We start from the raw sequence: 22,319 nt of genomic DNA, 5'->3' as shown, positions 1-22,319 counted from the left end.
GGTGGGTTTCCTCAAACTTTAGAGGTATATGGCTGCATTTGGTTCATCTGTCAGCATGGGAACTCTCACAAAGCTCCATCTCCTGAATTTATGCAAATGTGCAAGAACCTTATCTTAAAAAAATAACCTCAGAATGTATTGCGTGTGTGTCAGCCAGTCTTAAAATACAGTGCTTTTATTAGTTGGACTAACCTTAATAATAGGCCTCCCTCACTGCACCCTACCTTTCAGTGCTTAAACATCTGAGTTAACAACATGTTAGCAGTGATAGAAAGTGAGCCCTGCTGGCATCAGACTGCAGAGTAGGCACAAGCACCTGATGTGTGTATATTAAGAGCTGGCCATCAGTATATTTTTAGTCTTAATCACATTTCTTCTCACATGAGCTGGGAGATAAGAACTTCCCTCTCACTGTGTGTTTTTGATGGGAAGACATGGCCACTGTGAAGAGCTGTTAGATGTACCGTTGTCCTGGAGGTCTACAGTGTTAGCATCACCTCACACTTTTATGTCTACAAAGAAGTGACAGACTATGGATTAGATTGCACTATGTGTATTAAGCAGTGGCTCTTTTCTGCTCCCTAGTCCCGAAGTACTCCTGCACTTACTGAAGTGCAGCGACTCATCAGGGAGCATGTTAAAGTGTCTGGGATCCTGATGTGCATTATTTGGAGCTTTCTCTGATCCGTGCCAGACAGAGAGCTGGGGTAGTCTGAATGCTGTCTCTTCCATCACTTCCCTTCCAAACCAATGCATCCTGCTGATCTGCTCAAGATGCCTCATTCCCATCTTTATCAGAAAAAGTGGTGCCTGGCTCTGTGTTACCTCTCCCCAGAGGGCACAAAGATGGCCCATCTGATTGCTGCACCTCCCATGCCTGGTGGACACACACTGACCCCTGTGTCGTTCATACACACAGCATCCTGTTTAAATGCAGTCTCACTTGCTGGAGTCCATTCAAGATACATGTTAAGAGCCAGCTTAAACAGAAACCTTCACCCATTCAAGTCACAGGAACTTTATTCTCACTGCCAGGAAGTTTTCTCTGCTTTCAAACAAGAAATGGCTATCCATTTTAATGCAGGACACAATGAATGGCAGGCATTCCTCCTCCTTTATGGAAGAGGAAGGTGAAAGAGATATTTTACCTAGTTTTTTGCCTCAGTTTCCCAAGCAGGGAAATGGGCTGCCTGCCGGCTATTGGCATCCATGTTGGCTCCTGGTGATGGGAACCTTTGCCAGTTCCACGGCTTGAGAAGAGCCAAACCTCACACATGTTGATGTAGGCTTCAACTTGCTCTAGGGGTCAAGATCATGTGGAGAAGAATGTCTACCTATCCGTGCACTTTGGATGCGTTCCCTGTCCATCAGGTGCAGGGCTGTTTTCTGTTAACCCATGCCTTTCCCCACCCCACTCCTGACTTCTTTGACACCCTCATTTGCTATCACCTTCAAATAGGACGCAAAGTTCTATTATCAGCTATGTAGGATGTAGTTTACTATTTCAGCAGTGTTGGTGTATTAGCCCATCTCTGCTGCAAGTGCAATCCAGTCTATAGTCACTGCTGCAGCTCAGTCTGCAGACATTTGATCTCGCATAAGGAAGGAGGTAATGTGGGAGTGGGAGACAGAAAAGGATCCCTTTCAGTGCACAGCTACCTGTTGAATGCTCTTTACTGTCACGCTGCCTGTGGGGTTCAGCTTTGCCTGGCAGCTGGCTGGAGGCAGCACAGAAGCGAGTGGGTGCACAGGTCACGTAGCTCACTCTGTGCTGGAGGAGGCTGGACACGTCAGCAAACTTTCCATTCATGCTCAGTTGGCGTCATCGACCCAACAAATGTGGGAAACTGTGTGAGATGAGTTGTTGTGGTCCCAGTAGCAACAGGCTGCTGCCACCAGCACCTTTTCTGGGAGACTCTCCCCGTCCCCGCTAAGTGATACACGTAGGTCTGTGATAAAAGGGGGAAAAGCCAAGAGGAAGGAGCTGAGGCCCTGAGGCATTGCCCTCGCTTGCCCTGGGTGGCATGCAGGCCACAGCCTGAGCAGCCCTGGGAGAGCCAAGTCAAAACCCAGGAAATTAGGATAATTAGTCTTATATGTAGCGGTGTCACAGTTCCATTAGGAAGGACCCTAAAGCACTTGGGGGATTTTTTTTTAGTAGAGTTTTTCTCCTTTTATGGCTGTTCAAAATGTTCCCTCCCTCAGTCTTGAATTACTCTGAGTGCTTTTCTTGTGTTAGAGGTGGCTCTTGTCTCCTTATCCTGCAGCGTAATTGAGGAATTATTTGGTTTGCTTTTATTTTTTCTGCTCCTCTTTGTCTTTCAAATGTCTACCAAGGCATTGTCATCTTTAGTATTAATTTTTAAAAACCATAGTTCTTTCATAGTTCAAACTTGCTACAAAAGCAAGATCTAAGTTGTGCTGTACTGTGTAGAGAATTATGAGTGCGTTGGGCAGGGCTGCAGTTTCTATTCTTAATAAAATAACTCCAGAAACAAAGACATCTTTCTTCCAAGTAGCTTCCTTCAATTACCCTTTATTTTTATGTGCTAATGTTAATAATTCAGTATGTGGAAGCAAAACTTTAAAAGAGAAATAAACACTTTGTGTCCTGACCAATAAGATGGATGTTTTTGAGTTTAAATTCCCATGATAAATGCAGTCTGTGGTTTGTTATTGGGCTGTGGTGAGGCCTCAGTAACTCTGGAGCATTAAGCGCAACAAGGTCTTGCTGCCTTAGGAAGCCCTAGAGATGACAGTGCCATCTGTCAAGTCCCAGGCCTTTGAGCAGTTTGTTTTAACTTTTTAGATTCATTTATCCAATCCCCTGGAAAAGTCTTTTACTACTGCACTGTATATTATATTACCTGCTTTTCCTGTTAAGTAAAGAGCACTTAGGGAAGGCAACGGGAGCGCTAGGTTTTGCACAACAGTAATTACTTTGGCCTTTAATACTGGGACCTTTTGACCTTACTGCCACTCAGGCCGGATCTGTCATGTTTAATCCCTCACACCCCATCGTTCCTGGGAGGCTGCAGAGATGTCCTGTTCTTTGGTGACAACTAAAGACCTTTTGAATACTTACATATAAATAAGGCGTAAAAGGTAAAATTCATGTGGTGCTTCATCGTGAATTATGCATTGAACACATTCAGGGGTTACTTTCACACTTTGAGGAAAAGTTATGCTTTTGTTGGGAGGTTGTGATGGCCAGCTATTAAAATGAAGGGCTGGCATCAGGGATTGTTCCTGTTCTGCTTCTGCCCCTGCTTGCAGGTTTGCCTTGAGCTGGTTGTTAATTGCTGAGCCTTTGAAAACTATTTCACATTTTGGCTAGTTGTTTTTGTTTCCACAAGGCCAGCTCTGCCAAAATAGCACTATTTAATTATTGTTTCGTTTTCAGACTGACTGATCCATACAGGTGTGGGTAGCCAGTGGCTTAATAAGTGGTTGTTGAAATCTGGATGTTTGATTAGCCATGATTCTTGATTTCTTCATAAATTCGGAATGTGGGAGTGCAAGCACAAAAATGTAGAGTATCAATTAAGAGTATTTTGGCCCTATTATTTAGTTTGTCCTTGGATTGGCCCACTCCTAATTACTGCCTGGTTACTATTGCTATTATTCTTGTTTAATGAGATAATCTAAATAATCTCATTTCAGTTTCACAGATCATTAGATCCAACATACTTATTAATAAGGCATTTGTGAGCTCTTTATGCCCACTCAGCTGTGTTCAGTCCTTCTTTTATCCTCTACAAAGGAGGGAAAAGATGTGCTGAACGTTTCTTAGTTGGATACGTTCTTCGAAGTATTAGCACTTGTCACTATATATTGTTCAAACAGCCGCTTTGTTTTGTTAATTGCGGTACTAAAAATGTTGTACATCTTGGGCAGAGGTGTTGCCTGTGCCAGTGAAGAGCTGCTCTCCCCGAGAGGGACCTGCTGCCGTCTCTCCCCTGCTGAACGGGGTCACCTTTCCCAGGCAGGCAGCAATGCAAAGCAGATGTGGGGCTACCTTGCTCCACTGATGGGGACGAGAGTGAGCAGGGACATTCTTGTGCTGATTTCCCAAAGACAGCCAAAGGCAAGGAAGCACTGGGGGACCACCTAGTTCATTGCTTCCCCAGCTTTTAAGCCAGCGTATTTACCCGTGCAGGCAATTACCTGTTCTTCACAGGTCTCCCTGGAGTGTGTTGGTCACAGATGTGTGCCCCATGCCTCATTGCCTGTTTCTAAGTTCCTTGCTGGTGAGATATGCCTCAGAAGCAGGGAGTGTGGACCGGGTACATCTGGCAGGGTGGCAGGGAGCATAGGTGTGCCCTTGGTACAAGTATTTGCAGTGTCCTCTTACCCCACGCGTCTCCTGTCGATGGCAATGCCCACACTTGCTCTCTGACGCTGTGGCTTGGATTCTGCTTTTGCTTAGAGTTAGTAAAGGGGTGCTTGGGTAGCTATATGTTTGCTGAGACCATGTTATTTCAAACAATGAAAATTCTCTGAAGAATTGAAATAAACAGGCGTATGTGGCTGTGCTTTTGTGCCAACAACAAAAAAAGCTCCAGTTTTTACATGCACGTATAGAATTAAAAGCAAAGAGTAACAAATGCTATGCCGTTTCCGATAGAGTGAACCTATGTATAACTCTGGGAGATACATGCTCTTCTAGTCCTGTCAGCAGGCTGCTAAGTGTGACAGTCCTCAAGCTGAAGCTGTCACAATTTGTCACTGTGGTTCAAAGATAGGCAGATGTTGCTGGCTCCAAACAAATGGTGAAATGACAAAAGGAAAAAGGTTGGAAAAATCAACCCTATTTCATCATGAGACAAACTGGGACGGGCTGTCCAAGCAGCTGAGGGTGCCATCTATTCTGTGTGAGACCTTTCTCCCTGCTCTGTGACCCATGTATGCCTGTGCTGTAAATGGAAAGAGCTGCTGGAAATGGCTGTGGGCTGGAGGCCTTGCCCTGGCAAACCGTGCGTGACACACAGGCCATAGTCCCATGGTTCTTTTAAAGCTGGAACTTGCTATAAAGGCAGGATCCAAACCACGGTGCACTGAACAGCTGATGAATTGTCTGTGCCCAGTGAAGCTATTCTTCACCAGGGAAAAACTCCATCTACTCCACTCATGGTCACTGTGAGCCTGTCTTCACCACTACCAGCTTTGAAGTTCAGCTCAAAGCCTGGCCTGTAATGGAGCCTGCATTCACATGCAAAAACCTTCAGCCTGATTAAATGTTAGCTCTTTGTAAGCAAATGTGCCTTGAGCCTTGCTTAATGCTGGAGTGGGGATGACACAGGCTGTGGATTTCTTATTTGGTATCAGCCCTTCTTAAGCAGGGTTTAGCAGTCTCCTCCTCAGGCCCCTCTTCCTACCTGTCCACTCTCCCTTCTGTCTCCTTTCCTCTGGGGAAGCAGCTTTGCAGTTCTCAAATTCCAGTTTACACTACTGACTATTGGCATCTCTTTCTACCTCAAGATCTGCTACATCGCTGCACATTTTTTTTCCTCTTCAATTGATTTCTTTCAGCTCTATCAGGATACAGGGTAATTAAATGCTTCAGTATCTTGTCATAAAAAAACACATAATCATAAACCAAGGTGGGAGTTAATTTCATCAATTATATAATTAATTAATTTTTAAAAAATCTTTTAAAATCAGACTTCTCCGGTCTGGTTTATCACACCGTTGTACAAACAGTGATGTCAGAGTGGACCAAAGGTAGGAGCAAATTCCTGTCCGAGAAGCAAGAGAGATTGCATGAGGTCTGTTTTGATGTTTGATAGCAGTGCCGGCAAGAACAGAGAGCTATGGCAGGCTGATGCTGTCTGCGTGTACATTACAGGGCTGTCACCTCAGTCACACCAACACAGCTGGCTGCAGGGCTGCTTGACACAGAGTCACTTGGAGCAGGTTCCTGGCACAACAATCATGTCTTGCTGGTGCTGCCAAAACCTCCATGCAAACCTCACTGCCCCAGGGTGCAGCCTGAGCAGGACTTCTGACCCTCCCTCTGCACTCACTTGAAGAGCACAGAAGTGCATCCAATTCTGGGCTCCACAGTTTAAGAAGGACAAGGAATTACTGGAGGGAGTCCAGCAGTGGGCTACAAAGGGTCCAAGAGCACCTTTCTTATGAGGAGAGACTGAGAGGCCTGGGTCTGTTCAGTCTGGAGAAGAGAAGGGTGAGAGGGGATCTCATCAATGCTTATAAATATCTCAATGGTGGGCATCAAGAGGATGAGACCAGACTCTTTGGTGGTGTCCAATGACAGGATGAGGGGCAATGGGCACAGACTGAAACACAGGAGGTTCCATCTGAGTATGAGGAGAAGCTTCCTTTCTTTGAGGGTGACAGAGCTCTGGAAGAGGCTGCCCAGAGAGGTTATGGAGTCTCCTTCTCTGGAGGCATTCAAAATTCACCTGGATGCATTTCTGTGTGATCTATTCCAGGTGAACCTGCCTTAGCAGGTGGGTTGGACTAGGTGATCTCCAGAGGTCCCTTCCAACCCTAACAATTCTGTGAATGAGCTTACGGGTGGATAATCTGAGCTAACACTGCAGTGAAAACAAGTTCCTTACCTCACATGTCGCTAAAGACTCTTCTGCCCTCCCAAACCTGACTTCCCTGTCCTTTAACAGCAGCTGATATTCTCCTGGCAGAGACTACGGCAGGACAAATTAATTGCTCTGTAATGACAAGCCTCCCCTCTGAAACTGGCCTTCTGCTTTGCATAAATGGTCGACAATCTGTAGCCTATCAACAGCCCGTTTCCTCTGGGGAAGCAGCTTTGCAGTTCTCAAATTCCAGTTTACACTACTGACTATTGGCATCTCTTTCTACCTCAAGATCTGCTACATCGCTGCACATTTTTTTTCCTCTTCAATTAATTTCTTTCAGCTCTATCAGGATACAAGGTAATTAAATGCTTCAGTATCTTGTCATAAAAATGCCACTTTTCAGAGGAATTGTCTTAATGAGCCTGTTTTTCAGTATAGCAGAGGCTCATCTATTAGTCCAGTGTATATTTTTAGAGCATGGCATTAGTCAGAAAAGCCCATTAGATCGTTATACAAGTGGCTGAATCAGCAAACTGTATCTGCTGCTATCCTGTCAAAGCAATAACATTAACATTATCAAAGTGATTAAAAGCCATTCACTCATTTTGCATCTGAGTTGACAAGTTCATTCCTGTAGAGGCATGCAGTATGAAGCTGTAAGAAAGGAAATCTAAAAGCTCATCATATTGCTCAACCTAAAGATCTACCAGTGTGTAACAGATGCAATCAAAACATGACAATTGAGTGAAATATCAGATGCTCATGTTCTGTTGTTTGGCAGGTTGTCACTGCCAAAGCAAAATCAGTTTTAGCTTGGGACTGTTTTTTAAGGATGTGCATCTGTATGCAGCGAGTTTAAAAAGTTCTGCGTGCTTGAACAGGGCAGGGTTTCCACAAGGCATGTTGTCTTTCAATTCTGGGTTGCCCTCTTGAAGCTTCAGAGCAACTGCTGGTCTGTCTTTGTGGGGGTCGTGGACTCTGTCTGGCTCTGTGGTCCCCCGTGGTGGCTGTTGAGGGCTGGGGACTGTTGTACATATACAGAGCAGAAGTTACATCAAGGATAAAGAAGCGTTGACGTGGTGGTCATGACCTTTCTGAAAAAGCTGAGCAAACAGAAGGGTTTGATTCCTAGGGGCTTCCTGGGGGAACTGCTCAATTGCCTTGCTTGTGAAAGGTGCAACATGTACAAACCCTTCCTATGGAAAAGGCGTGACTGTAAAACGTGCGAAAGTTGGCAGAGCAGTTGGTATGTCTGAGCCTGGAGTGACAAAACACCTGTTGGCTGGTGTGGGAGATTTGCATGTAGAGGGCTCCCTTTTCCACTAAGAAATGTAAAGCAGCTTTAAGTTTTGCAAGTCGAAGTGTGCATCTAGGAAGGCAAAGGCAGAGGATGGGGAGAGCAAGCCATTACCTGGTAAAAATCCAACACCTGTTCTCACTAGCGATCCCACCTACTCAGTTCTGATCAATACATGAATAATGTCTTCAACTGCATTCAAAAAAAAAAACCCAATAATGATCCAATGGATTATCACACTGGAGTATGTATGTTTAGCTGACTTTTTTCACTGTTGTGGATTGTCTTAATTCTGCTGATGTCAGTGTGACCTTTTAGTATTGATTTGTTTTAGTGCCATGAGTCTGTTGTGGTGAAGTGTCACTAACACAACATGTCTGTTTGTAACAAATGTCTTGTGATTATACATGTATGCATGTGTCAGACTCTTATGCTGTGTGTGCTTGTACATGCCTGTTCTAGGGATACTTGGCCTTTTAATGGTTGTTGTGCGTGCTATGCACAATTTATTATTTTCCTGTCATGATGAATTAAAAAATATATATATTTTTATGCACAAAGAGAAAAAGTGGCAAACCTGCTGGCTGATGTTTATCTGCAGATGAATTGCTCCAGTGATACTGCATCAGTGATATTCTCAGAGATCATGAAGACAAAAATCCATAGAAACGGAGGACAATTTAGATGCTATAGGTATCTAACTGCAGCCTGGGAACCTCTTTCCCATTTGTAGATGTATACTTTCTAGTCACTTGGCCAGAGTCTTCCTGCTCATTTGTGCTATTCAAGTCAAGAAAATCAGTGCTTGAAGCTGTCTGTTTAATTATGTTCCCTAGCTTGCTAATATGAATCATGGCTGGGAAACAATAATTTTTACTGTCTTTGAGGAAAAAAATGAGGATCTGCCTGACTTACAAAAGAACAGTAAATTCGAATCATCAGAGAACTGTGAGAGTTAAAAGACAGAAACAATAATATTTCATTTTGAGGAGCGAGATTTGAATTTCTGAAAGGCAGGTGAAAATACACAGAATGGCTGTCAGGTTTGGTCTGATAAAAGCATCTCAACAGAACGGGCTGGAAAAGAGAATTGCAATAGCATTGCTTTCTGTCCAAAATCTTGGCATTAATACAGGCATGGGGATGAACACCTGAATATTTTATATCTGAGAAGGCAAATTTAGTGATCTGTTGTTGCTTTTTGTCTCTCTTATCTATTAAAAAAATCTGAGGATCCAGTTTTATTGGTGATTTGCTTTGTATATACCTTTGCCAACTGGATTGTGTTATGGCTAAGTTGTGGTATGTAGAGCACCTGATATCAATATTTCACTTTAAGTGTCTGCCACAAGAGAGCAGTGTTGGTGTAATAAGCTCAAAGAGTGCACCTCTGGTAGCTTAATTCTTCCATCAAAATGTACACTGAAGTACTGCAACAGAAATTCAGATACAGTACAACAAACCTTCTGGAAGCTCGGCAGGATTAAGGGATAAAAATAATGAATGGTGCCTAATTTCAGGTATGGAGTTTTAAGTTTCTTAGAGGCATAATTGATATGACTGGAATCTTTGCGAAATTTCAAGGAGTTTATATAAATTTCATCACACTACTGACAATCTAAAGATGTTTGTGCCCATATTTGCTGGTGTAACTCCATTGAAATCAGTGCTGTTTCACTGGTATACCTGAGAGCATCATTTGGCGACAGGTGCATGTTTGTGTATGGTCCAGCCAGCTCTTCAGCTCTGCAGGAAGCAGCTTCCACTGAGGGCACGAGAAGCTGAGGTTGCTCCAGACTTTTTAGAGCTGGGTCTAAGCTCTGGGGAGTCGCAGACTGAGTTCTCACTGGATAAATTCTATGCTGGATTGGGCTCATTAGCACCCAGAGTTGGCTTCATTTTTAAATGTCTAAATCTGCTGAACTGCATGCTGTTGGAGAAGCTCAAAACTGCAGCTCTGCTGCAGATGCCCAGATCCCAATTATAGTAAATAATTAGGACTGTGCCAGTAGATTCACTGCTCTCCACCATTTCCTGGCTGGACACCAGAGCTACAGTTACTTGAAACATATTACTGCCAATTTCTCCTCAAAAAACCCTACAAACTTTGGAAAAATTTGTATGGATTAGTATGGAAGTTATGGGCCTTAATTTGTGTGTGGCTTCCTAATGAAAATCTGTTTCAATATTACAGAAAATAACTGTAGTCACATCTTGATTAAAATGACTCATTTTCATGGAAACGTATTAAAAATCTCTTTCCATCAACAAGACTTGATACTAAATTTATTAAAGCATGTGTCTTACAGTTCCTAACTTGCAAGCCCAGAGTCTGATTTTAAAACTGCCACTTCACTTGGTGCTGTCAATGATCTGTTTCCATGTGATAGAAAACTTGCTATCTAAAAATGACAAGGCAAGTATGTGTCAAAATGAGATCCAACAGAAGCCAGGCCTAGGCCTAATAAAGCAGGATGGATTACTTTGAAGACAAGATGTGTTTAGAGGAGGAAAGGATGTAAATGGAGAGATGTTGCTAGGGAAAAAAAAAAAAAGAAGATGAAAAATGATTCAGTCATGGAGCAACATTTTAAGTTTGAAATAAGTGGAAGAGCTATAGCAGAGTGCATTATGTCTTGGTACCATAAAATGCTGAACTTAGCAGAAATAGATCAGCAGATAACTTGATCCATTTGGAGGAGACCAACAAAAGCAGCTGGGTGAGGGCAAGTGATGGGAGAGCACGGCTGCGCTACGTCAGGGGCCAGCGGACTGGCCAGGGCACTGCGCTGTCTCCAAGGATTTGCAGCTGGGTGCTCAGGAAGGGGCAGCAGAAATGCTGTGCGACAAGATTCTGATCACTCTTCTCCTGCTTTGCCTGTGAGAGAAGGGGGCCACAGTATCTTGTAGGTGAGAATGAGAGCTGGAATGAAGTGTAGCTGAACTGATTAGCCAAATTAGTGCACTTGCTCAAGCAGCCAAAACTGAGCTTTGTTTGACTAAAAGTAGTTGTCTTATCTAAATATGTCATGTATCTACTATGCCTTCCACTTCCAAAATGCTATCGCAGCTGCAGTGTCCTGCATCCTAAATTTAGAACCATTCATCCTACTGAATTTTCCAGTACAGTAGATGGATGCAGCAGCTTTTTTAGAAACTAAAAAATAAAAAAGGTTAACAATAACACAATGCAGAGCTGCCATACTGAAATACCTGTGCTTAATCTTTGGAAGTTATTTCTGTATTCAGTTCTTATTTTAAACAATGATTACAGAAAAAGTGCAGGGATTTTACAGTGTCTGAATTATCTGTGATGGTTCTTTTTTTTCCAGCATACTGACAAGTGTCCTTGACACCGCTTTTGTAAAACAGAATATTTGACTATGGCCTGTGAGTCACAGAGGACATGAACTGTCTCACTGTACCTCAGTATCAGAAGTCAGGCTGCTTATTGATGTAAGTTGAATTTGAATGGGAAATATGTGTCTAAGACGCAGCAAGATGAGACCAAGGATTTCCAGAGCTTTATAGATTTGCAGCTTTTCATGAGCCCTCACAAGTAGAGGTTATTTCAGCATTGGTTATGGTGCAGAAACAAGGTCACAGAATCTTTTGTCTTCTGCTCATATATAGTTGTCAGTACAGCAGCCCCTATAACATCTAATAGCCAATATATTTGCATACTTCAGGACTTCCCTTTGACTAAGTCCAGGTTTAAAATAAAGTGTATGCGATTTTATTAGTTTCTGTTATTAAATGGTTGTAAACTCCTCCTTTGTATTCCATCTGATCAAAATTTCTTTAAGAGACTAAAAAAACCTGTTGGCAGAATAGGTGAGTAAGCCTTTATGTTTACATTCAGCCTGCATGTTTAGGTTAGTTAGAAGGTTGCTCACAGGTTAATAAACAGACCAGAACACATCCTGAATTGCTGTTAGGTCTAGTAAAATGCATATGAAATGTTGAGTTCGCCCTAATATTTTGCCAGTTCTTTCCTGATTATCACCTTTAAAATTTGGTGGTGTTATATATGAGTGTAAAATAGGAGTTTATAGAAGAAAGTTGTTTTTTCATATCTGACCAAGGATGCAGAAATCTTGAGAGACATGTAGGTTAACAGTAAAGCTACAGATTTCCCATAATCTTTACAGCTGTTTCCCTTTTGTAAAGTCTATAAACTCTACTGATAGTGAGAATCAAGTTCTTGAGCTGAATTCCTAAGGTGACTTAGAAGATAAAAATCCCATGAATGGTACAGGGGGAAAAAAAAAAGGTACTCTCTGACAGTGTGAATGTAAAGTGCAGCTCCTCATGGTGGCCAAGCCAAAGCAACCTTTAGACTTAGCTATGCAGGGTGAGCAGTGCTCAGAGTGGATTTCATGCTCACACGTCCCCCTTTGTGCTGCTGAAAAGAGGCTCCTGCCCCGCGCGGGGCGGCGGGACGTGGATGCCATTCCCAAAGCTGCCGCCCTCCCCGCGCTGCCCGCTCTCCCAGAGACACAATTTTCTTGTCATCGGCAATTTCAGTGCTTTTCCAAGAACTGCAAATCCCCTGTAGAAAAGTCGTTGTCATAAAAGTCAACTTTACAGGGAACGGTTGTAAGAGCTCACGGGCGGGTTGCTATTTCAGTCAGCCGGGATCACGTGGGGCTCCTGGTTTGTTTGTGGAGTCTTTCTAAAGTTCAGAATTTGATATCATTTTAAAAATATTTCTTCTTATTTTTCAGATAGGACAAGAAGAAATAAAGGGAGAGCTGGACTAAGCATCTTCCCTAGGAAGTAAGGAATTGTGCATCTTAAGCCAAGTTGTTTTCATCAAAACTGGATTTAATGATGATTTGCTTTCTGACGGACAAGATGGGTTTGATGCCTATCTGAACTTTGTCATTATCTTCTAAATCTCCAGGTGTAACCTCTGACCCTTCTGCAAGGCATCTCTTTGCTGACAAACCTGAAATCCCAGTTGTTAACTACCTCGTTCAGGTTCTTTTCAATTCTAATTCCTTAGCTTTCGGGTGAGCCAGTAAAACCTAGGTCCATTTGGCTGTTCTCTGTTGAGAAGGGCACGCTGCCATTTTCCAACAATTTGGCATTCTCAGCGAGTTCAGTTTTGTAATCACCCAGGCTAACACTCTGGAAAACAGATTTGGTCATTTCTTTCTTAAAAAGCAACTCCATTTCTTACCACAATTACCTCAAGCAGTTCTGTGGCAGTTTCACAGTGATGGCAATCATTAGGAATGTTCATTATTTCATTCTTTATCGTACTTGCGTTTAGTCAGACGTTAAATACACATTGCTCTCTGAAACGCTGCAGCTCTCTTTGTGCATTGTGTGACCCCATACCTGGACCTTTAATCAGGCGGTGGGAGTGCTCTTGTGTCGCGCTTCCTGAGCTGAAGAATAGGGCTCTGTAAGAGAAAGTGACTCAGGATCAAAGATTAATAATCAGCCTTTCGTTGTTGCTTTTGCCATTTGTCCGCTTCAGAATAAAAGGCATAGGATTTGAGGGGAGGGAAGGTAGAATTTTAGGCAGCGTGATTTATTCCTTACTGTATTTTTAGATTTCTTTAATTATTTTAGTCAAACAGCTAGAGATTTCTAGAATAAGAACTGTGGGATGTCTGCTCACAACTGGCTCAGAGGTAGAAGTCTGTTTACAGCAGGAATGTTCCTGCTCCTAAAGGCAGATCCGGATCTGAACTTTGGCAAAGGTTTGAGGTGGGCTTTTGGTTCAGATTTCTTGCCAGTTATCATTTGCTCTTACAGCAGTTATGGGCTCCTGCTGAGATCAGAGCTTCCTTTTGCTAAGTAGTTTGTATAAATTAAGAGACAGATTCACAACATGAAGAAAAATGACAGAACAAGAGTGCAAGAAAGGAAACATTATTTTCCTTTGTATATTTTCAGGATGACAACTGAGTCTGAAAGTTTATGAAATATTTGGGAACTGAACTCAGATGTCCCCAGGCCAGTGTTCAATCATGAGATATCCTTCCTCTTTTTTTTTTATTTTTTTTATTTTTTTTTTTTTTTTTTTTATTTTTATAAATGTATTTACTGCGTGGTTGGGATGAGAGTAGAGCGAAATAAACTCAAGCTACTTTGGGTGTGTTTGGCAGCTCTTCCATGAGCGTCTTCTCTATGTGTTTCTCTTTGCCCTTGGTCGCCATTCCCATACACTGGAATTTCACTGCTGCAAAATTTCAGTGCTCCAGTAACAAAAAAAGTTGTTCCAAAAAATGGCAACTGGCAGATAAAGTAAAGGTCTCTGCCTGGCTTTTCACCAGCCAGAATCTGTCACTTTTGTCTGCCAGTAAAATGTAAACCTGAGGGGTTTTATTAAACTTCACATTCTGCTGCGTTAGAATAGTTATTCGAAACAGAATAATTTTGGCTGTTAGCTTTGTGGAAAATAGACCTGAATTCGCTATTGCTAATTTTTCATGCTTTGTTATGTATTTCATACTTTTTTAAAAATTTATTTATTAGTGATGTGGAGTCATAAGATTAGGCCGGACTGCCAGGTTTTGTCTGAAAAATGAAATGTTTCCAGTTCTCACGAGGTGGTTGGGATCTCAAGAGTGCCAACCTAGGGCTTGGAAAACAGAAAACCCAGAAAACATAGAATCTCAGATTAATTTTTTTTTAATCAGATTTCTAAACTATTATTGTCGGTTTTAGGGTCTGACTCAAGTTTGAATATGTGGGGTTGGTAATACTGTGTTGTATGTCCTGTCTCAAAACAATGCCCAAAATACAGTGATCCACGCTGGGTTGTGACCCCTTTGCTTCGCGATAACCCTGGGGGCACAAAGCAGATGTTGGGCTTTGCTGCCAAGCGCCCTGGACACAAAGCGCTCCACCAAAGGGCACTGAACCTGTTCTAGCAGCTCGTCCTTTGCGCACCAAGCCCAGGTGGGGTGGGAGAAGGAGCTGGAGAGACGTTGGGAGCAAGGAGCAGCCTGGCTGTGGTATCTTTACTTTCCTGTGCACAGCCGATAAAGCCAAACTGCAAATTACATCAGCCGCAGGGGGTGAAACTTTTGGCTAGAGTAGACCATGGTGTTTGTATAAAAATGAGGGAAAGCTGTGAATGAATGTGCTCAGGGAGCGCACACAGGCTGCGTGTCTTGCCAAAGCAGTGGAATTATCTTTTTTTCCTAGATGTCTCTTTAGCCAAGTAACAAAGGCAACTTCAGGCAAATGGTTTCTGTTTCCATTCGTCTAACGTACATATTTTAAGACTTACTCATGCGGGAAGTTTCACCTGCCTTAATAATGTCTCTTTTATTGTTGTCTTTGTCCTCTGTGCCCCTGTCACTGAGAGCAGCGTGCCAGGATAAAGGGAACTGGGGCACGGATCGCATCACAGTTATCAGTGGAAATTACATTCGTGTATGAGAGGGAAAACTTCAAAATCTTAGAAACAGAGATATTCTTGATCTCTGGTACAAAAAAGGTGCATTGTATTCAATTTACGCGGTCATGTCACGTTGTCCTCGCATCCTCACAGCATCAGCAAGGGATAAACTCTTATTTCAGATTTGCTAGACTAAACCTGCAGTAGCTGTGCTGAAATTGTATGGAAGTTGACCCAGAATATCTGCTAGTGTCATGTCTCTATTAGCACAGTATATAATCTGAACGCTGTATATGGCAGGAGCTATAGGGTAACAGCCTTGCCACAGGGGAACTTTGCTTAGAAAAGCATTAGAAAGTACTAGTCTGTTCTCCTGTTTAAGACTTTTGCAGGGGATAGTGTCATGAATCAATAGAGAACACACAATGCATCTCATGTAGGCCAGATGTAATTTCAATAAATTGGCTTGGATAACCAAGAACAGCAGGCAGTACCCTTCACTAACCTTGGAGCTGATTAGTATGGAAACGATGTATTCATCTCAGAAGATGCCTGATAACCCAAAATCAAGTAGATAACCCAAAAGTTAAGTAGATAGTAAGACCTTGGAGAGACTTTTTGGGATAGGGACAGGTATGATTACTCAGACATACCATTGTTTGTCTCTCTAGTTTTGTATACATACACCAGAACCAGATTTTGTAATGCCTTCTCCTCTGACTTGGTGACACAGCCTCTTCACTTAGAGAACATGACAATGACATCTTCTGAACAGGACACTTGGGCAAGCCCTGTTTCCTTTCCTGGGGGTTTCGCGGGGATGCTGTCTGCCTGCCTGTCTGCCATGGCATTTACTGAAGGAGCCAGTGACAGTCGAGTCCTGCTACTGTCTTTTTGAATGTGACACACTAAGCTTTGTGAGGGGTGCACACGCTGGTGGAAAGCTCAGCACTGCACAGGTGGAAGACTTCAGCAGAGGGACAGCTGGGGACTTCATACTCGGTGGCATCCGAACATCTACCCTGGAGTAGCCTCCTCCCCAGACCCAGGTGCCAGGACCCCTTGACTTCTCATAGATGCAGACAAGTCAGACCTGTACAATGAGCTTTGATGGTGTGTGCATGTTGTGTTGTGAAGAGGGATGAACTTTGATGGTGTCCTAAAGCGATGGTAGAGGTGCACTTGTGAAACAAGTACACTAGTAACCTGGGGTGTGATCTAGACAGCTTGTTTCACTGAGAGGGAGGTTGGTTTTCTGATGACACCAAGTGTGTTTTGCCACTAGATCTGCGCATACGTGGAAAGTATTTTGCTATGGCAGATTCCTTGCTGAGTGAAGCGGAGCTGTTGTACAAAAACCCTTGAACCCCCTTGCCTCACAGCATGCAACACTTCATTTTCCCAGGAACCTTTGTACGAGTATGTCTGCATAGCAGCTCTCAGCTGCCTGGCTCTCATCTCACCTCTCCCTTTCTCGGTCAGGGGAGGTGCTAGGAGTCTCCTATCCACAGCAAATCCACTTTGTGAAGGCAAAATTACCGTTGGTCATGGCAAGGAGTTTGCAGAGTGCGGCTGAAAACAGTCTTGTGACTTCAACTAGTTCCTGGGTCACTGCTTAAAGCCCATGATAAAAGCTGTTGGCCAGTGTTGATACGTGTTAGTGAGGCTGGACCATAAACTTTATCGTCGTTGCATACTGCTCCTTTATATTATTCTCTCTCCATAAGGCCTGGTGGTGCAATAAATCCACATTCTTTAGTCATTTGATTTGCACACCAAGTTTTTTGACATAAATACCATTTTCCACTGGTTCGTTAGAAGCTGCACTTCAAAACCTACTTGTGATAGGGGAAGAGGATGTAAAAATTAAAACTAGTAGCAAATCAGGCTTTCTGGGCTCCACTCTGTAAGGGTCAGTGTGTTCCTTTAAAAACAGATATTGTGAACTTCGGGCATAGGAAACTGGGAAAAACGCCAGTACAGGATAGAATGAAGATTAATGCGGGCAGCTCCTAGGCAAGTTTTCCACATTTCCTGTACAGGATGTCAATATGCTAAGATTATTTATGAATTTGTATAGGTTATTATTATAAAGCCTGCCAATAAAGACTCCCTTTCTTAACCTAAACTGTAGCAGTTCTTATGTTTCAGTGTGAGGCTTCTCCTGCACAGAGCTGCTACTGTGCCGAGCAGTGTTCATGTGAAGAGAATACATTTCTGAAGGGATTATGCTGAAATTGCCCAACTTGTTTCCCTTCAGGCTTAAGCTAGATTTAAATTTTGGCTTGTGGATGTGAAAAACAAGCACGTTGACTTGCTGAATTGCTTCCTGTTCCCAGGAAACATTTTCAAATACAGATGAAGTTCTTTTAACGCTCTTTTGCTCACACCCCTAAATATAAGGGTGAGCTCCTATGAACAGGGACAGATCCGCCACATTAGGGTAAATATTAGCACCTCACACGTACCATGTCCCAGTTTTCTACGGATGCTCCAGTTTTTCCATTGTAGCCAATTATGTTTGAAACCAGCAGTTTGTCCCAGTTTCACTAAAATAACACATTACATTTATGAAGTGCCTATTATCTCAAGTCCTCCCAGCACTTTACAAATGACAAAAATATCTCTTAATACCTGTAGGAGCTGGTGGGAGATGGAGGTGGCAATTGGAAATAGAAAGACAATAATACTGATAAGAAAAAACAAAGTATGGTACTTTGAGTTGTTAGAATTAATGGATAGGTTTGAACCTACTTGTATTTTAGCGTGTCTGAGATCAAATACTGAGTCAAAGTCTAGAAAAGCAGAGAATGTTAAGATTCTTTCTTTACATTTCTGTCACAAATACCTTTGATTTCAGGACAAAAAATCCCGGTGAGTGTTGCCAGGATTCCCTGTGGATTTCTATTACATCTGCTAGTAAAAATCCATTGTTCTAATGCTTTTTACTACGAGATTTCTTCACTTTTGGTCGATTTTATCAGCTTAATAAGAAAGCTACTGTTCTGTCTTTATTTGGCAGACTGTGTCTGCCAAATGAAAGTTCCTCGCAAATTAATTAAAGATTATTTCCTGCTTTGCCTGGCATTCCTTGGTAATAATGCCATTTTTTTCAGAATTCATGCATGACCTTCTCAGTGAAACTCTGCTGAGCAAAAAAAAACCCCAAAGCTTGCCATAAGTGTATCTTTGACTCAGTGCTATTCAACACAACACAGTTCCGCTTCTTATTTTCTTTATTCGTTGGTGAGACAGGATTATGCTTAATCCTCTCAACAGCCTCATATTTGTGATGTGCTGGCATCTCTTCTGTGTATTGTGCTCTGTCAATTATTACAGAGGCTATTAGAGAGATGTGTATAGGACATTTCGAATTGTTGAGCTGGCAAATGTTTTCTCCAAGTGGCTTTTGATTCCTAAGGAAATTCCAAGGAGGTTTGAATTGGTCCTTTGCTGTTTGCCTTGCATGTTAATTTTCTGTCATGGTTTTTTTGGCAGGGGTATACTAAATATTTACGCCAATGAAACTGTTTGATGAAAAATGCCACCAAATGTAACTCAAAGTGTTTTGCCAAGCAATTTCGGTAAGGCACAAACAAAATTCACAAATAAACCACAGTGTGACCACTCGTGTATAGCTGAACTTCAATCATACCCACAGAAGAATAGTGTTGTCCCACTTCAGAGATGCTAGCAATTGTAGGTGGCCTTAATGGAGCTATAAAAGCTGAATCTGTGATAGGACAAGAGGAAATGGCCTCAAGTTGCGCCAGGGGAGGTTTAGATTGGATATTAGGAAAAAATTCTTCACGGAAAGGGCTGTCAGGCACTGGAACAGGCTGCCCAGGGAAGTGGTGGAGTCACCATCCCTGAAGGGGTTTAAAAGGTGTTTAAACAAGGTTCTTAGGGACATGGTTTAGTGCCAGAGTTAGGTTATGGTTGGATTTGATGATCCTGAGGGTCCCTTCCAACTAGAACAATTCTATGATTCTATTATCTAATCCTTTTCAACTTGAGATTTGAAATGTTTTTCAGCAGAAATGATACGGCGAGTTGCAGAAGTCCAATAAGGAGGTGGATTCACTTTACAGTGGAACCAGCAGAAATATTGCTTGTTTCACAGTCAGAAACTTCTTCTGACTTCACAGAATTTCCTGAATCTCCAAGCAGAGTTTTAGGATGTGGGAAATGGTTCCTTCTCAGAATGTATCCATTGTTCTCTCCTCTTCCACCTCCAGGTCTGTGGAATATAGTTAGAGCTCAGCAAATACTGTGCAACTCTTTCTTGGGAATCTGCCAGATCCCCCTTCCCACGAAGGCTGGGCTGATGTTTTACCCTCTGCAGAACAACCCCCATGTCCCTCCTTGGTTTTGAACTTTTCCGTTGTCCTGGTACCCACCAAAATCTGGTTGAAGTGGACTTCCACTGAATGGGTTTTGGTGCGAAGAACTGGAGATAGAAGGAAGGGAGACACAAGAATCAGCTGTAGAGAGGGCATTGGCCTTACATACACTCGGGAGCCTGCATTTGCCTCTGAAAAGTGACTTGCCCTTTGGATAATGACTTTCCGTCTGCTTTCTTGCTTTTTGTCTATCTTGTCTTTTTAAAAGCATATACTCTTCCAAATACGAATGCGCTCTCAGCACGTTTTCACGGCACCTTGTTGTAGCACCTTGATGGCAGTGAAGGTCTCTAGTCATGTCAGTACTGCAAGTACCAGCCTGCCCAACCTCCCCGCTGCTAGGAACTGGGGAAGCATTGCCATCCCTGAAAAGATTATCTCCCTTCTCCCCCTTTTCCCTTGCTCTGCGTCTGGGAAATGGAGTGGGGATGGAGAAGCGCTGCTTTTAAAAATATTTTTTTTTTCTTTCCTGCTTTGTAATATTTTCTTATTCTTTGTGGGAAAGGAGACCTTACATGGCAGCGACTGCCCCAGCCCCGCTGGATCATACACTTGTCTCTCTGAGCTTCAGCAAAGCAATCCTGGAGGCCAGGTAGGAGCACGTGTGTTGGCTAATGTGTAACTAGCTGACTAGCTGTTTGCTGCTGCTGTTCTTCCTGAGCATCAGCTTGCTTTTTTTTTTTGGACTTCAGTGCTTTCATTTTCCTTTTTACTTTTAAATATAGGAACACTTGGATCATTACATGCAGCCAACTGCTATCACAGGTACAACAGCATTCGGTCTCTGTCCTAAACCTGCCAAGTTCTGTCGTAAAAGCAGTTAAAATTACTCCCACTGGAATTCTGTTATAAAACCTGCATATCTCACACTTGTAAGTATTATTAGTTTGCCTGAGCTGGCGCAGCCAGGATAGCATAAGGCCATACTGAAGATGCAGCATGTGACAGAGGGAAGTGTGTCTGCTGGGCTTATTTCTCCACTTTCTTGAAAGCCATAAAGCGAGCCAACAAAGTATTTTGTAAGTTTGCCAATATAGCCATAGAAAACAAGGTGTGGATTTTTTTTTTTTCACATTCTTAGCTGACATAATGTATCATCAAAGCTTTGTAGAGCAGACTGAGCCTTATCTGCAGATAACAACTGTACCATTTTGCAACTGCATCGTTTTTGGGAGCTGCTCCAACGTACGGGTCAAGCGTGAAGGCAGGACTGACTGCAGGTCAGCTGTGGGAAGGAAGGGGATGAGGGAGGTCACTGGCAGGTGGACAGAGGGAGAAATGTTTGAGTGCCTCAGGTGGCCTGCAAGGACTGAGAAATGCCACACAAGGGGCCTGGCGAAATAACAGCCATTTTTTGCACTTGCAAGTAAAGCGGAGATGCTGTTTAGCTCTCCAAATCTTTTCCCCATTGCTGTGCTGCTGGCATGGGCACATTGGCCAGATGGGGGTGATAACATGCTGTAATTGTGCCCTTCACTTGCCTCAGCTGTAGCTTGCTTTGCTCTCATAACTGGGTCCTTCTCAGTCGTGTGACTTTGCTTCTGGTGAAAACAATACAACTGTTTATTTTAGACTGTCTTAAATAAACTGACGTGTCCCCACAGGAGGAGGATAACACTTCACCAAGTAAGTTGCTAAACAAATTTAGTTACATTGATATTTCTTTATGTGAACAAAGGCTTAGTAGATGTTTAAGCTTAAAATTTTCTAGAAAACATTGACTGTGACCTTCAGTTTGCATCTGATTTTTCTTGTTCCTTGAAGACGCCTTTCAGAGCTCATAGCTTCGGGGAATGGGAAAGCAGGAAGCTGATCAAGTTTTGCGACATTGATTTGCTGCCTTTTTAGATGACAGCGACTTTCACTGAGACACATTCCTGCAGGAGCTCCAAAGCAGATGCTAGCAATGACATTCCTGCGTAGGCAATCATCAAAGCAAGAGGATTTTCAAATTGTAGAACAAATTCAGGACATATAAAACTAACAAAATTCAGAGAATGTTGAAAATCTGCCCGAATCCACCTTGTGTTAGGAGGAGGAGCTGCATTTCTTGTTCTGCTCCCCCTTACCTGTCTCAAAGCACCTTCCTCGCTTTTCACCATGTTCCTGCTCTTTGCTCTGAGATCAGGAGACACCCCTTGTGAGACACCATTACAAATATTTGCACTTGTTGTGCCAACATACATTGTATTGATCGCTAGGGACGGCTAAGCTTGTGTATAAGTTTGAGGAGGCTGCACCTTTAAAAGCACCCATAAGTATGAACCCTGGACACAGAACCACAGCACATGCTGGTACCACAAGATGCTTTCTGTCACCATAGGTGCTAGGGGTGCCCCAAATACACAGAGGAATTTCACAGAGTAATCCTTAAGGTGTGCAAAATAGGTGTGAGGTTCCAAAATGCCTCCCCCATGCACCTGGTATCTCTGCCAGACACGGCCAAATGTTTTGGAAGATGCAGAGCACCAGTTTTTTGGTAGGAGAATGGAAATAAGTCTTAGAGTCCTTTTATATGTTGGGAGACAATTAAGACTGTGCAACCTTGATGCTATAGGCATCTGGATGGACACCTTGTGTTACTGCGGTGAACCTCATCATTGACTTAAATGGCTCAATCTGTGTGAAGTTCAGCATGCACTTCAGCGTCGCCAGGACTGGATGTAGCTTTGGTTGTCTTAATAGTACATTTA

The sequence above is a fragment of the Patagioenas fasciata genome, chromosome 5, assembly GCF_037038585.1.
Source record: "Patagioenas fasciata isolate bPatFas1 chromosome 5, bPatFas1.hap1, whole genome shotgun sequence".
In the NCBI taxonomy this organism is placed as follows: Eukaryota; Metazoa; Chordata; class Aves; order Columbiformes; family Columbidae; genus Patagioenas; species Patagioenas fasciata.
Note: the sequence above shows the minus strand (reverse complement) of the source record.